Below are 10937 nucleotides of genomic sequence, written 5' to 3'. Positions count from 1 at the left end.
AAGGACTTGGGAAAGGGATGGGAGGGAGGGGAAAAGTCGGGGAATGGGGACCTGGAATTGGAACAAAGCCTGGGAGTGGGGTTGGCGTGGAAGGATCTGGAATGGGAACAAAGCTGGGAATGGGGACCCATGATGGCAGCAAAGCCTGGGAATGGGGTCGGGATGGCAGAATCTGGAATGGGAGCAAGGCCGTGGAACGGGGTTGGCGTGGAAGGACCCAAAATGGGAACAAAGCCCTGGAATGGGGTTGGGATGGGAGGATGTGAAACGGGAACAAGGCCTGGGAATGGGGTTGGGATGGCAGAACCGGGAATGAGGTTGGGACAACGGGACCTGGAACGGTGCCGGCTCCAGCTGCTGGGTTTTGTTGGGATTTGGGATCCCGAGGTGGGACCAGCAGAATCCACCCTCCAATCCCGACCCTTCCCTCTCTGCTCTTGGAACAGAGAATTCCCGGAGCTCCAAGGCCTCGGCTTTGTTTTCTCCATCCCTCCATCCCAAACTTCACCTGAAGTCCCCAAAATGAGATCCAGCAACTCCCGGATCCCAAAATCAGCGGAGGGAACCAGGATCCTCCAGAGCCCGCCGGAATCCGAGCCCTCGGAGCTGGAGTGGGATGGGAAAATCCCTCTCCCCTTGCTGGGTCCCCAAGGAATGGGGCCGGGAACATCCCTTGGGATGAGGCCTCATCCCGGGGAGAACTGGGGATTTCTTCCCATGGAAGTTTCTTCCCAGAAAATCCAAGTCCTGCCAGCCCAAAAGAGCAAATTCCACCTAAAACCACCCCAAAAAGGGCCCATCTGGAGCAAGGCGGCTCCGTCCCAGCTCCCATCCTACTCCCGATCCCACAAAACGGGGCGGGAGCAGCAACGTGGGGATTTTGGGTGGGGTTTGGAGGCTCCCGGGCTCATCCTGTCCGAAATTCCCTCTGGGATAACCCGGAGCGGAAAATGGGGCCGAGATCACGACAGATCCCGGGAAAATCATGGGTTTTTTTTTAAATTCCCCTCAAATCCTAAATTAAAAAAGCCAGGGGAAAACCCTTCCCAGCCTTTCCAGGGTGAGCAGGAAAGATCGGGAACGATCCCGGGATCCCTGGAAATGCCTCGTTCCGCGGGTGGCCGGGGCAGAAGCGCCGGAGCCTCTCGTCAGCCACGCAGCCCTATAAAATAAAAAGGGAATAATTGAAAAGGGATCCAATTTATCCCCGGGATGCCTCCGCCGCCGCCTCCCCGGCGGAGATGGACAGGGGATAATTGGAGCGGTGGAAGCCATCAATCCCGGGAAGTGGGTTTTCCGTCCGGGATACAACGATTACTGTCAGATTATGACACCATAATATCAAGATCGATGGGATTTTAAACGCGCCCCAGTTCTGGGCAATTGGTGACAATAAAAACGGTGACAAATTGACGGAACCGGCGCCAAACGAGCCGGGGGCTTCCCGGGGAAAACGTAAATAATCCGCTTTTCCCAAAAAAAAACCAAAAAGGAGTAAAAAAAGGGGAGAAAAAGAGCAGGGGATGGGCCGGAATTGGGGATCCAAGGGATGGGTTTGGGCGGGGATGGATTTATGGGATTGCCGTGAAAAGGCGACTTTAGGGGTTGTTCCTGGGGAGTTTAATCCCGTTTTCCATGGATAATTGTTGCCATAAAAGCCAAGGATCTCCCTGCGCCGCCCCCGGCTGAGGAATCGACGCGGTGGGGCTGGAAATTCCCGGGGAATTCCATGGCCCGGCTCCGGGATGGCGTCATTTGGTCCCAGTGGAAACCTCCAGATCCTCATGGAGCATTCCTGGGATGCACAGGGGTGGATCCTGGAGGGGCGGATCCCATAGGAACAGATCCCATAGGAATGGATCCCATCGGAATGGATCCCATAGGAACGGATCCCATAGGAACGGATCCCATAGGAATGGATCCCATAGGAACAGATCCCATAGGAACGGATCCCATAGGAACGGATCCCATAGGAATGGATCCCATAGGAACGGATCCCATAGGAACGGATCCCACAAGGATGGATCCCAAGGAAGAGCATCCCAGATCCTATAGGAACAGTTCCTGTTGAAATGGATCCTACAGGGAACAGATCCCACGGGAATGTGCCCCACAGGAGCAGATCCTATAGGAATGGATCCTGGAATGGATCTGGAAAAGGAAAAGGAAAAGGAACTGAACTTAATTAAAATGCAGGAGAGGCTGGAGTTGGTCCTGGCCTTAATACGGAATTATTCACCATGGAATTATTTAATATGGAATTATTTACCGTGGGATTATTTAATATGGAATTATTCACCATGGAATTATTCACCATGGAATTATTTAATATGGAATTATTTACCGTGGGATTATTCCCCACCGAGGGAAGGGAACCATCCCAAAACACCCCAATTTCACCTCCGTGAGAGGCGCCCGGAGCAAATCCATCCGTGGGAAGGAGCGGGAAACTCGGGAGGGGAAAATCCGGGAGCGATCCCGGAGTTCCTGGGCTGGGATTCTGGGATGGACGCGCTGCTCCGGCAGCTCCCGCTCCCAGCCCGGCTGTCCGGCAGCTCATTTGGGATCTGGAATTATTTTCCGGGATGCTCCGGGAGCACATTTGGGATCTGTAATTATTTTCTGGGATGCTCCGGGAGCACATTTGGGATCTGTAATTATTTTCTGGGATGCTCTGGGACCACTTTTGGGATCTGTAATTATTTTCTGGGATACTCTGGGAGCACGTTTGGGTCCATAATTATTTTCCGGGATGCTCCAAGAGCACTTTTGGGATCTGTAATTATTTTCCGGGATACTCTGGGAGCACATTTGGGATCTGTAATTATTTTCCAGGATACTCTGGGAGCACATTTGGGATCTGTAATTATTTTCTGGGATGCTCTGGGAGCACGTTTGGGTCCATAATTATTTTCCGGGATGCTCCAGCAGCTCTCCGCGTGCGCTGGGAGCGGAATTGCCGGGCGTGAGCCATAAAGGAGAGAGGGGACGAGGAATCGGCTCCTGGAACGGATCGAGGCGTTCCGGCTGCGCTTCCTGGGCCGATGGCGACATTCCCGGAGCGGCTCCGCCAGCGGCGATGGCTTTTCCCGCTGGTTTCCAATTTGCCGGAGCGCTGGGCCGCGAGGGGAGCGGGGGTGTCCTGCCCAGAACGACCTTGGGATCGTTCCTGGGACACCCCGAGGTCGTGTGGGGTCCCGAGGGATGAGGGGGACCCGGGAGTGTCCCTGGGTGGGGTCGGGGGCTGTGGGATGTGGGGAGCAGCAATGGGAATCCACGGGAATCCCCTGGAGATCCTCGTTAGGGGATGCTGGGGGGGGTTATGGGATGGATGTTCTTCCTCTGGGATTCCGGGGAGGGATGGTGGCTTTGGCATCCATCGATCCATCGATCCGTCCATCCATTGATCCATTGATGCATCAATCAGTTGATCCATTGATCCATCGATCTATCGATCCATCCATCCATCGATCTGTTGATCCATCCATCCATCCATCCATCCATTGATCCATTGATCGATCCATCCATCCATCCATCAATCCATCAATCCATCAATCTGTCGATCCATCCATCAATCCATCAATCTGTTGATCCATCCATCCATCCATCCATTGATCCATCCATTGATCCATTGATCGATCGATCGATCCATCCATCCATCCATCCATTGATCCATTGATCCATTGATCCATCCATCCATCCATCCATCCATCCATCCATCCATTGATCCATCAATCCATCGATCCATCGATCCATCCATCCATCCATCCATCCATCCATTGATCCATCGATCCATCCATCCATCCATCCATCAATCCATTGATCCATCAATCCATCGATCCATTGATCCATTGATCGATCCATCAATCCATCAATCTGTCGATCCATCCATCGATCCACCCATTGATCCATTGATCCATTGATCCATCCATCCATCCATCCATCCATCCCTTGATCCATCCATCCATCCCTCTCTCCATCCTTCCCACCCCCTCGGAATTCCCGGCTCCCAGGGCTGTGTAAATCTCCCCCTCCCCAATCCCAGACCCCCCCAAATCCCGGATCCCCCCCAAATCCCAGCAGATTCACCCCAGGGCCGCTCTGGGCGGTGACTCCGAGCCCTGGCTCTGGCGTCTCCCAGGCCGCGGTGGGGCTGGGCGATCCCGGGGGAACGGGACATAAATCCCGAGGTCGGGGCCCGTTCCCGTTAACGGCGGGGACTGCCCGGGAATCGTTGTAGGGCCGGCGATGGACGGGGCTGCCCGCGGCCGTAAATGCTCGGGGCCAGCCGTGCTGCGCCGCCCTCCCGAGGCTTTCCCGATGGATGATCCCCGTCCAAGGGGATGCGCCACAAATCCCTTTATGGATCCCACGCGGGGGTTGTGTCCCTGTAACCCCACAGGGAATGGAATCTGCGGGATTCTGCCCCAAAAGGGTGCTGGGAGAGCAGGGAATCGGCTCTGGGAATTTGGAGTGGTGGCGGAGCCCGGAGGGGGAGATTTTGGGGGTTTTTAGTGGTGTTTGGGGGTTTTTTTTTGGTGGGAAAAGGGATTTTGGGATCCCGTGGCTGAGTGACATTGAGGGGGTCCGGCCCTAAAAGCTGCGGCGGGAGCTGCCCCCATCCCACGTTCCCAAATGTGTCCCAGCGTCCCCCCGAGGTGGGAACGGGGGGTGGGAGCGGCTGGAGTGAGGCTGGAGGGGGAATCCAGTGGGAAATGACGCGGGATTGGGGTCAGCGGGATTGGGGTCAGTGGGGTTGGGGTCAGTGGGGTTGGGATCAGGGGGGTTGGGGTCAGCAGGATTGGGGTCAGTGGGGTCAGCAGGGTTGGGGTCAGGGGGTTGGGGTCAGTGGGGTTGGGGTCAGGGGGGTTGGGGTCAGCGGGGTTGGGGTCAGGGGGGTTGGGGTCAGCAGGATTGGGGTCAGTGGGGTCAGCAGGGTTGGGGTCAGGGGGTTGGGGTCAGTGGGGTTGGGGTCAGGGGGGTTGGGGTCAGTGGGATTGGGGTCAGCGGGGTTGGGGTCAGTGGGATTGGGGTCAGTGGGGTTGGGGTCAGGGGGTTTGGGGTCAGCAGGATTGGGGTCAGTGGGATTGGGGTCAGCAGGGTTGGGGTCAGCAGGATTGGGGTCAGCGGGGTTGGGGTCAGTGGGATTGGGGTGGGGAGGCACAGGGAGCCCTTCCCATGCTGATCCCGGGATTCCGAGGTGGCCTGGAAGTGCCCCAAGGCCATCAAGGGTAGCGGCCGGAGGGACTTGGGGGCTCCGGAGGGTTTGGTGCCCAGGTCTGTGGTCACTCGGCGGACAGGTGCAGGGTCACTCAGATGCCCGTGGTCACTCAGATGCCCGTGGTCACTCAGAGATGCCCGTGGTCACTCAGAGATATCCGTGGTCACTCAGAGATGTCCATGGTCACTCAGAGATGTCCGTGGTCACTCAGAGATGTCTTGTGGTCACTCAGAGATGTCCGTGGTCACTCAGAGATGCCCGTGGTCACTCAGAGATGTCCGTGGTCACTCGGAGATGTCCGTGGTCACCCTCCCTGTCCCTCCAGCCGCAGCGCCATCCCCTGGACGCGTCCAGGATCCCCCAAACCCCAGGATTGGGACATTTGGGATTCTCCGGCCCCCCGGACACAGCCGATCGGGAACGGCTCCAGCGGGGCCGGCAGCTCCATATCCCCGATATCCCCGATACCCCCGATATCCCCGATATCCCTGATATCCCTGATACCCCCGATATCCCCGATACCCCCGATATCCCTGATATCCCTGATATCCCCGATATCCCCAATATCCCCGATATCCCTGATATCCCCGATATCCCTGATACCCCCGATATCCCCGATATCCCCGATACCCCCGATATCCCCGATACCCCCGATATCCCTGATATCCTCGTTATCCCCGATGTCCTCGGGGACAATCACCGGGAATTCGAGGTGAGACAGAAAAGCCGCCGGGAACGGGAGATGCTCCCGCCGGGATCCACCCGTCAGGGATGGCTTGGGGCCAACGGAGCAGCTCCACGGGGGGTGGGGTTCAGCCTCAAATCCCCCAAATCGTCCCCCAAAACAAACAAAAAACCCCCTTGGGATGTGTCGCTGCTGTTTCCCCACCCCGAAATTCCCTGGGAATGTGGGGAAAGGACGATTTCCAACAGGATTTTTTTGGGGGGGAATATTTATTTATTTCACACCCTCACCCCCTGCCCCAAAACCCTCCCCCCCCCCCCCAAATGAGTCGGAAAGCCAAAACCCCGGGAATCTGGGTGGGGAAGGGGATTTTTTTGGGATCGGGAGGTTGGAAAAGCGCTCCCGCCGCCGTCGCTGGCGGAACACGAGGCCACAAATCCCAGAGCCGCTGATCCCATAAAATGCAGTTACGGGAGCAGCCGGGGCCTTTCCGGGGTTATTTATGGGGCTGCCCGGAGCATCCTTCTCCTGGAGAGCCTGGGAGCGCTTCCAGAGGGAACCGCGGCCGTAAATCCCGGGAGCGCCGGGGTTTCGGGGGGACGGCGGCGCCCCGGGGGTCCCCACGCGGGGGTTGTGTCCCCGTAACCCCACAGAGAACGGAATCTGCGGGATTCTGCCCCAAAAGGGCGCTGGGAGGGCAGGGAATCAGCTCCGGGAATTTGGAGCGGTGGCGGAGCTCGGAGGGGGAGATTTTGGGGGTTTTTAGTGGTGTTTGGGGTTTTTTTTGGTGGGAAAAGGGATTTTGGGATCCTCTGGCTGAGTGACATTGAGGGGGTCCGGCCCTAAAAGCTGCGGCGGGAGCTGCCCCCATCCCACGTTCCCAACCCAAATTCGGTGTCTCCCGTTCCCAGGTGGAAATCTGGGGAGAAAACTGGGATTTGGGGGCAAAACTGGGATTTGGGGGCTGTAATTGAGGGGACAAAGCTGCAGTTTGGGGTCTGGAATTTGGGGGACGGGAGTGAGGTTTGGGGGAATTGGAATTTGGGGGTTGTGATTTTGGGATTTGGGGGGATGTAAATTGGGTCATTTTAGGGGAAGCTGCTGCAGTTTCAGGGCTGGAATTGAGATTTTTGGGGCCGTAATTTGGGGTTTGCAATCTGAGAGTTGTAATTTGGGGGTTTCCGGCTGGGATTTGGGGGATTGGAATTGGGATTTTGGGGCTGTCATTTTGGGGGACTGCAATTTTGGGGCTGCAGCTGGGATTTGGGGGATTGTAATTTCCAGGCTGTAATTTGGGGTTTCCAGCTGGGATTTGGGGGAAGGTTGGGCACTCCCAAGGTCATGTTTTGGCGTGAAACTGCGAAATTTTGATACATTTGGGGGACGCAGCCGGAATTTGGGGGGTGCAGGGGAATCCCGAGAGCTCTGGGGGTGGAAAATGGAGGATTTGGGGTTATTTTGGCCACTTTCGGGCCATTTTCCCCTCCCTTTTCCCTGCCCAGCTGATCCGGGCGCTGCTCCAGCTGAAAACCAACCAGAAACAAAATCCCATCCTGCTCCTCCCACCCCAAATTCCTCTTCCCGTCCCCAAACCCAGCGGGATCAGCGCCTTTTCCCCTTCCAGGACCTTTTTCCCTGGGGAAGGGGAGGCTCAGGCTCGCAGCGGAGCCCCCCAGGACCCCCGGCAGGACGCGGGACCCCGACCCGCGGCGCTGCCATGAAGAAAATTCCCCTTTTCCCCCCTTTTCCCCCACTTTTCTCGCCGCTTTCGCCCCCCCGGCGGGAGCCGCATCCCTGCAAAAATCCATCAAATCCCGGGATTTTGGCTCCGCGGGGCGTGGGCAGATGGGAGGCGAGGGGGCCCGGGATGAATTCCAGGCGTTTTTCCATAAAATCGATGGCGGGGTCATGGGGGGGGGAGGGGTTCAGAGGGGGTGGGGAGGGCGGGGGGGTCGCGGAGGTGGCGGTGATGGGGAGGGGGGCTGTTTTCCTGGGAAAAGTGGGGAAAAAGGGGGGGAAAAGGGGGAGTTTTACTGGGAAAAAATGGGGGGGAAGGGGTGGAAAAGGGGGAAAAAAGGGGGTTTTCCTGGGGGGAAAAAGAGTGGGAAAGGGGAAAAGCACTGGGGATAAAGGGGGAGGGAAAGGGGGGTGTTCTTCTGGGGAAAAAGGGGTGGAAAACGGGGGAAAAAGGGGTGGAAAACGGGGGGAAAAGGGTGGAAAAGGGGGGAAAAAGGGTGGAAAAGGGGGAAAAAGGTGGAAAAGGGGGAAAAAGGTGGAAAAGGGGGGAAAAGGCGGGGAAAAAGGGTGGAAAAGGGGGGAAAAAAGGTGGAAGAGGGGGAAAAAAGGTGGAAAAGGGGGAAAAGGGTGGAAAAGGGGGGAAAAAAGGTGGAAAAGGGAGAATAAAAGGGTGTTTTCCTGGGATAAAAAGAGGGAGGGAACCAGAAAGGGGAAGGAAAGGGGCCGGACCCCGCTTACCTCCGGCTCCCGGTTTCGGGGGGATCCCGGGGGGCTCGGGGGACCCCCGAGGGTCCCGTCCCGGGAGGTTCCGGCGCAGCCGCCCCGAGCCCCGGCCCCGTCCCCGGGGAATTTTTGGCTTTTCCGGCCCCTCCCTCCCTCACCCCCCGGGTTTCCTTCCCCGGGATCCCCCCCGGATCCTCCTTCCGACGGAAATTCCTGGATTTCACCCCAGAACGCCCCCGGGATCCCGCCTGAACCCCCCGAGGTGACGCGCGCTCCCCGCTCCCAGTGCTCCCAGTGCTCCCAGTGCTCCCAGTGTTCCCAGAGCTCCCAGTGCTCCCAGTGCTCCCAGCTCTCCCAGTGCTCCCAGTGCTCCCAGCTCTCCCAGTGCTCCCAGCGCTCCCAGTGCTCCCAGTGTTCCCAGTGCTCCCAGTCCTCCCAGTGCTCCCAGCGCTCCCTGAGCTCCCAGTGCTCGCAGAGCTCCCAGTGCTCCCAGTGCTCCCAGTTCTCCCAGCGCTCCCAGTGCTCCCTGAGCTCCCAGCGCTCCCAGTGCTCCCAGAGCTCCCAGTGCTCCCAGTTCTCCTAGCGCTCCCAGCGCTCCCAGTGCTCCCTGAGCTCCCAGCGCTCCCAGTGCTCCCAGCGCTCCCAGTGCTCCCAGTGCTTCCTCCTCTCTCCTTCCTCCCCTTCTCCTCCTCCTCTTCCTCTTCCCGGCCCCTCCCTCTCCTCTTCCCCCCCTTCCCCACCGGGATCCGCGCTGGGAACCGGGAGCGACCCCGTTCCTGTAAAAAAAAACAACACAAAAAACCCCCAAAAATCAGGGAATGAAAAAAATTAAAAAAAAAAAAAAAAAAAGAAAGAAAAAAGGGAAAAAAGCGAGTTTTTTATTGTCTCCTCTCCCGGGTGATTCCAGGGGGTTTTTATTTCCCTATTCCAGCCGGGAAAGGGAGCAGAATAATTTCTCCGGGAGGGTTTTTGAGGGGTTGTTTATGTATTTTATTTATTTATTTATTATTTTATTTACTTATTTTTATTTATTTATTTATTTATTATTAATTATTTATTTATCCCTTCCCTTTTTCCCATCTCCACGAGGGAAATCTCTCCCGGAGCAGCTGGAACGTCGGGAATTCGGCCCGGAGAAATGGGGGGGGAAGGAAGAGCCATAAAAAATAAAAGGATCCAATAAAGATTAATTATCCAATTATCAGAGACATCCAACCGGGATAAATCAGCCCCGCGGCAAAATCTGGGGAGGGGTCGTGGCCGGGAAGGGACCCTGGGAAGGGAGGCCCCGATCCTGCGGGTCCCGGCTCTGCACAGAATTCCAGGTTTTGCCTCTTTCTGCCCCAAAATGGGGCTGGGAATGGCGGGGGGAGGGGGGCGGGGGGGGGGGGAAGGAGCAAAATCCTCCCCAGATCGGCTCTGGAGAGAGGATCCCAGGGGAATCGGCTCGGGCCGGGGTGGGGGGGGTGTCCCGGGATTGGGGTGGGCCCAGAGCTGGGAACCCTCAGTCCTGCAGATCCCAAACCCCAGAGATCCCAAATCCCAGAGATTCCAAACCCACCAATCCCGACCCCAGAGATCCCAAACCCCAGAGATCCCAACTCCCAGAGATTCCAAACACACCAATCCCGACCCCAGAGATCCCAAACCCCAGAGATCCCAACTCCCAGAGATTCCAAACCCACAGATCCCAAACCCCATAGATCCCAATCCCAGAGATCCCAAATCCCAGAGATCCCAACCCCACAGATCCCAAATCCCAGAGATCCCAAACCCCAGAGATCCCAACCCCAGAGATCCCAACCCCACAGATCCCAAATCCCAGAGATCCCAAACCCCAGAGATCCCAACCCCAGAGATCCCAAATCCCAGAGATCCCAAATCCCAGAGATCCCAAACCCCACAGATCCCAAACCCCACAGATCCCAACCCCACAGATCCCAAACCCCACCGATCCCAGACCCCACAGATCCCAATCCCGCAGCAAAGCCCCGGCTCCAGGGACCCTCGCGGGGGATGCGGGGTCGGACCGGGAGCGGTACCGGGAGCGGGTCAGGGCCTGAAACGGTGCCGGGAGTGGGGCAGTAACGGGAACGGTACCGGTGGCGGCACCGGGAATGGAGCAGGACCAGTGTCGGTCCCAGAGTCGGTCCCGGTGCCGGTCCCGGTGTCGCTCCCGGTGCCGGTGTCGCTCCCGGTGCCGGTCCCCGTCCCGGTGCCGGAGCAGCCCCGGTCCCGCAGCGGCGGCGGGGCCGTGCCGCGGTCTCTGCCTCTCTCTAGCGGCTCCTCCCCGCAGAGCCGCGCCCGCACCCCCGACACCGGCACCGGCACCGGCAGCCCGCGACGGCACCTCCCGGTACGGCCCAGTTCGGCCCAGCGACTCCCAGTTCAGCCCCGGGACAGCGCCAAGGAGGGAGGTCCCCACTGCAGCCCCAGCCCCCCACCCTAAAAACCCCCCGGGATGAGCCCCGTATCCCATCCCATCCCATCCCCCATCCCCTCCCCCATCCCCCTCGCTGCCTCTTTCCTGGCATTTTTACCAATTTTTGCCTTTATTTATTCCAGAATTCC

This window comes from Coloeus monedula, assembly GCF_965178545.1.
Source record: "Coloeus monedula genome assembly, chromosome: 30".
NCBI classification, from domain to species: domain Eukaryota; kingdom Metazoa; phylum Chordata; class Aves; order Passeriformes; family Corvidae; genus Coloeus; species Coloeus monedula.
The sequence above is the reverse complement of the archived record's forward strand: the minus strand, read 5'-3'. Positions refer to the sequence as shown.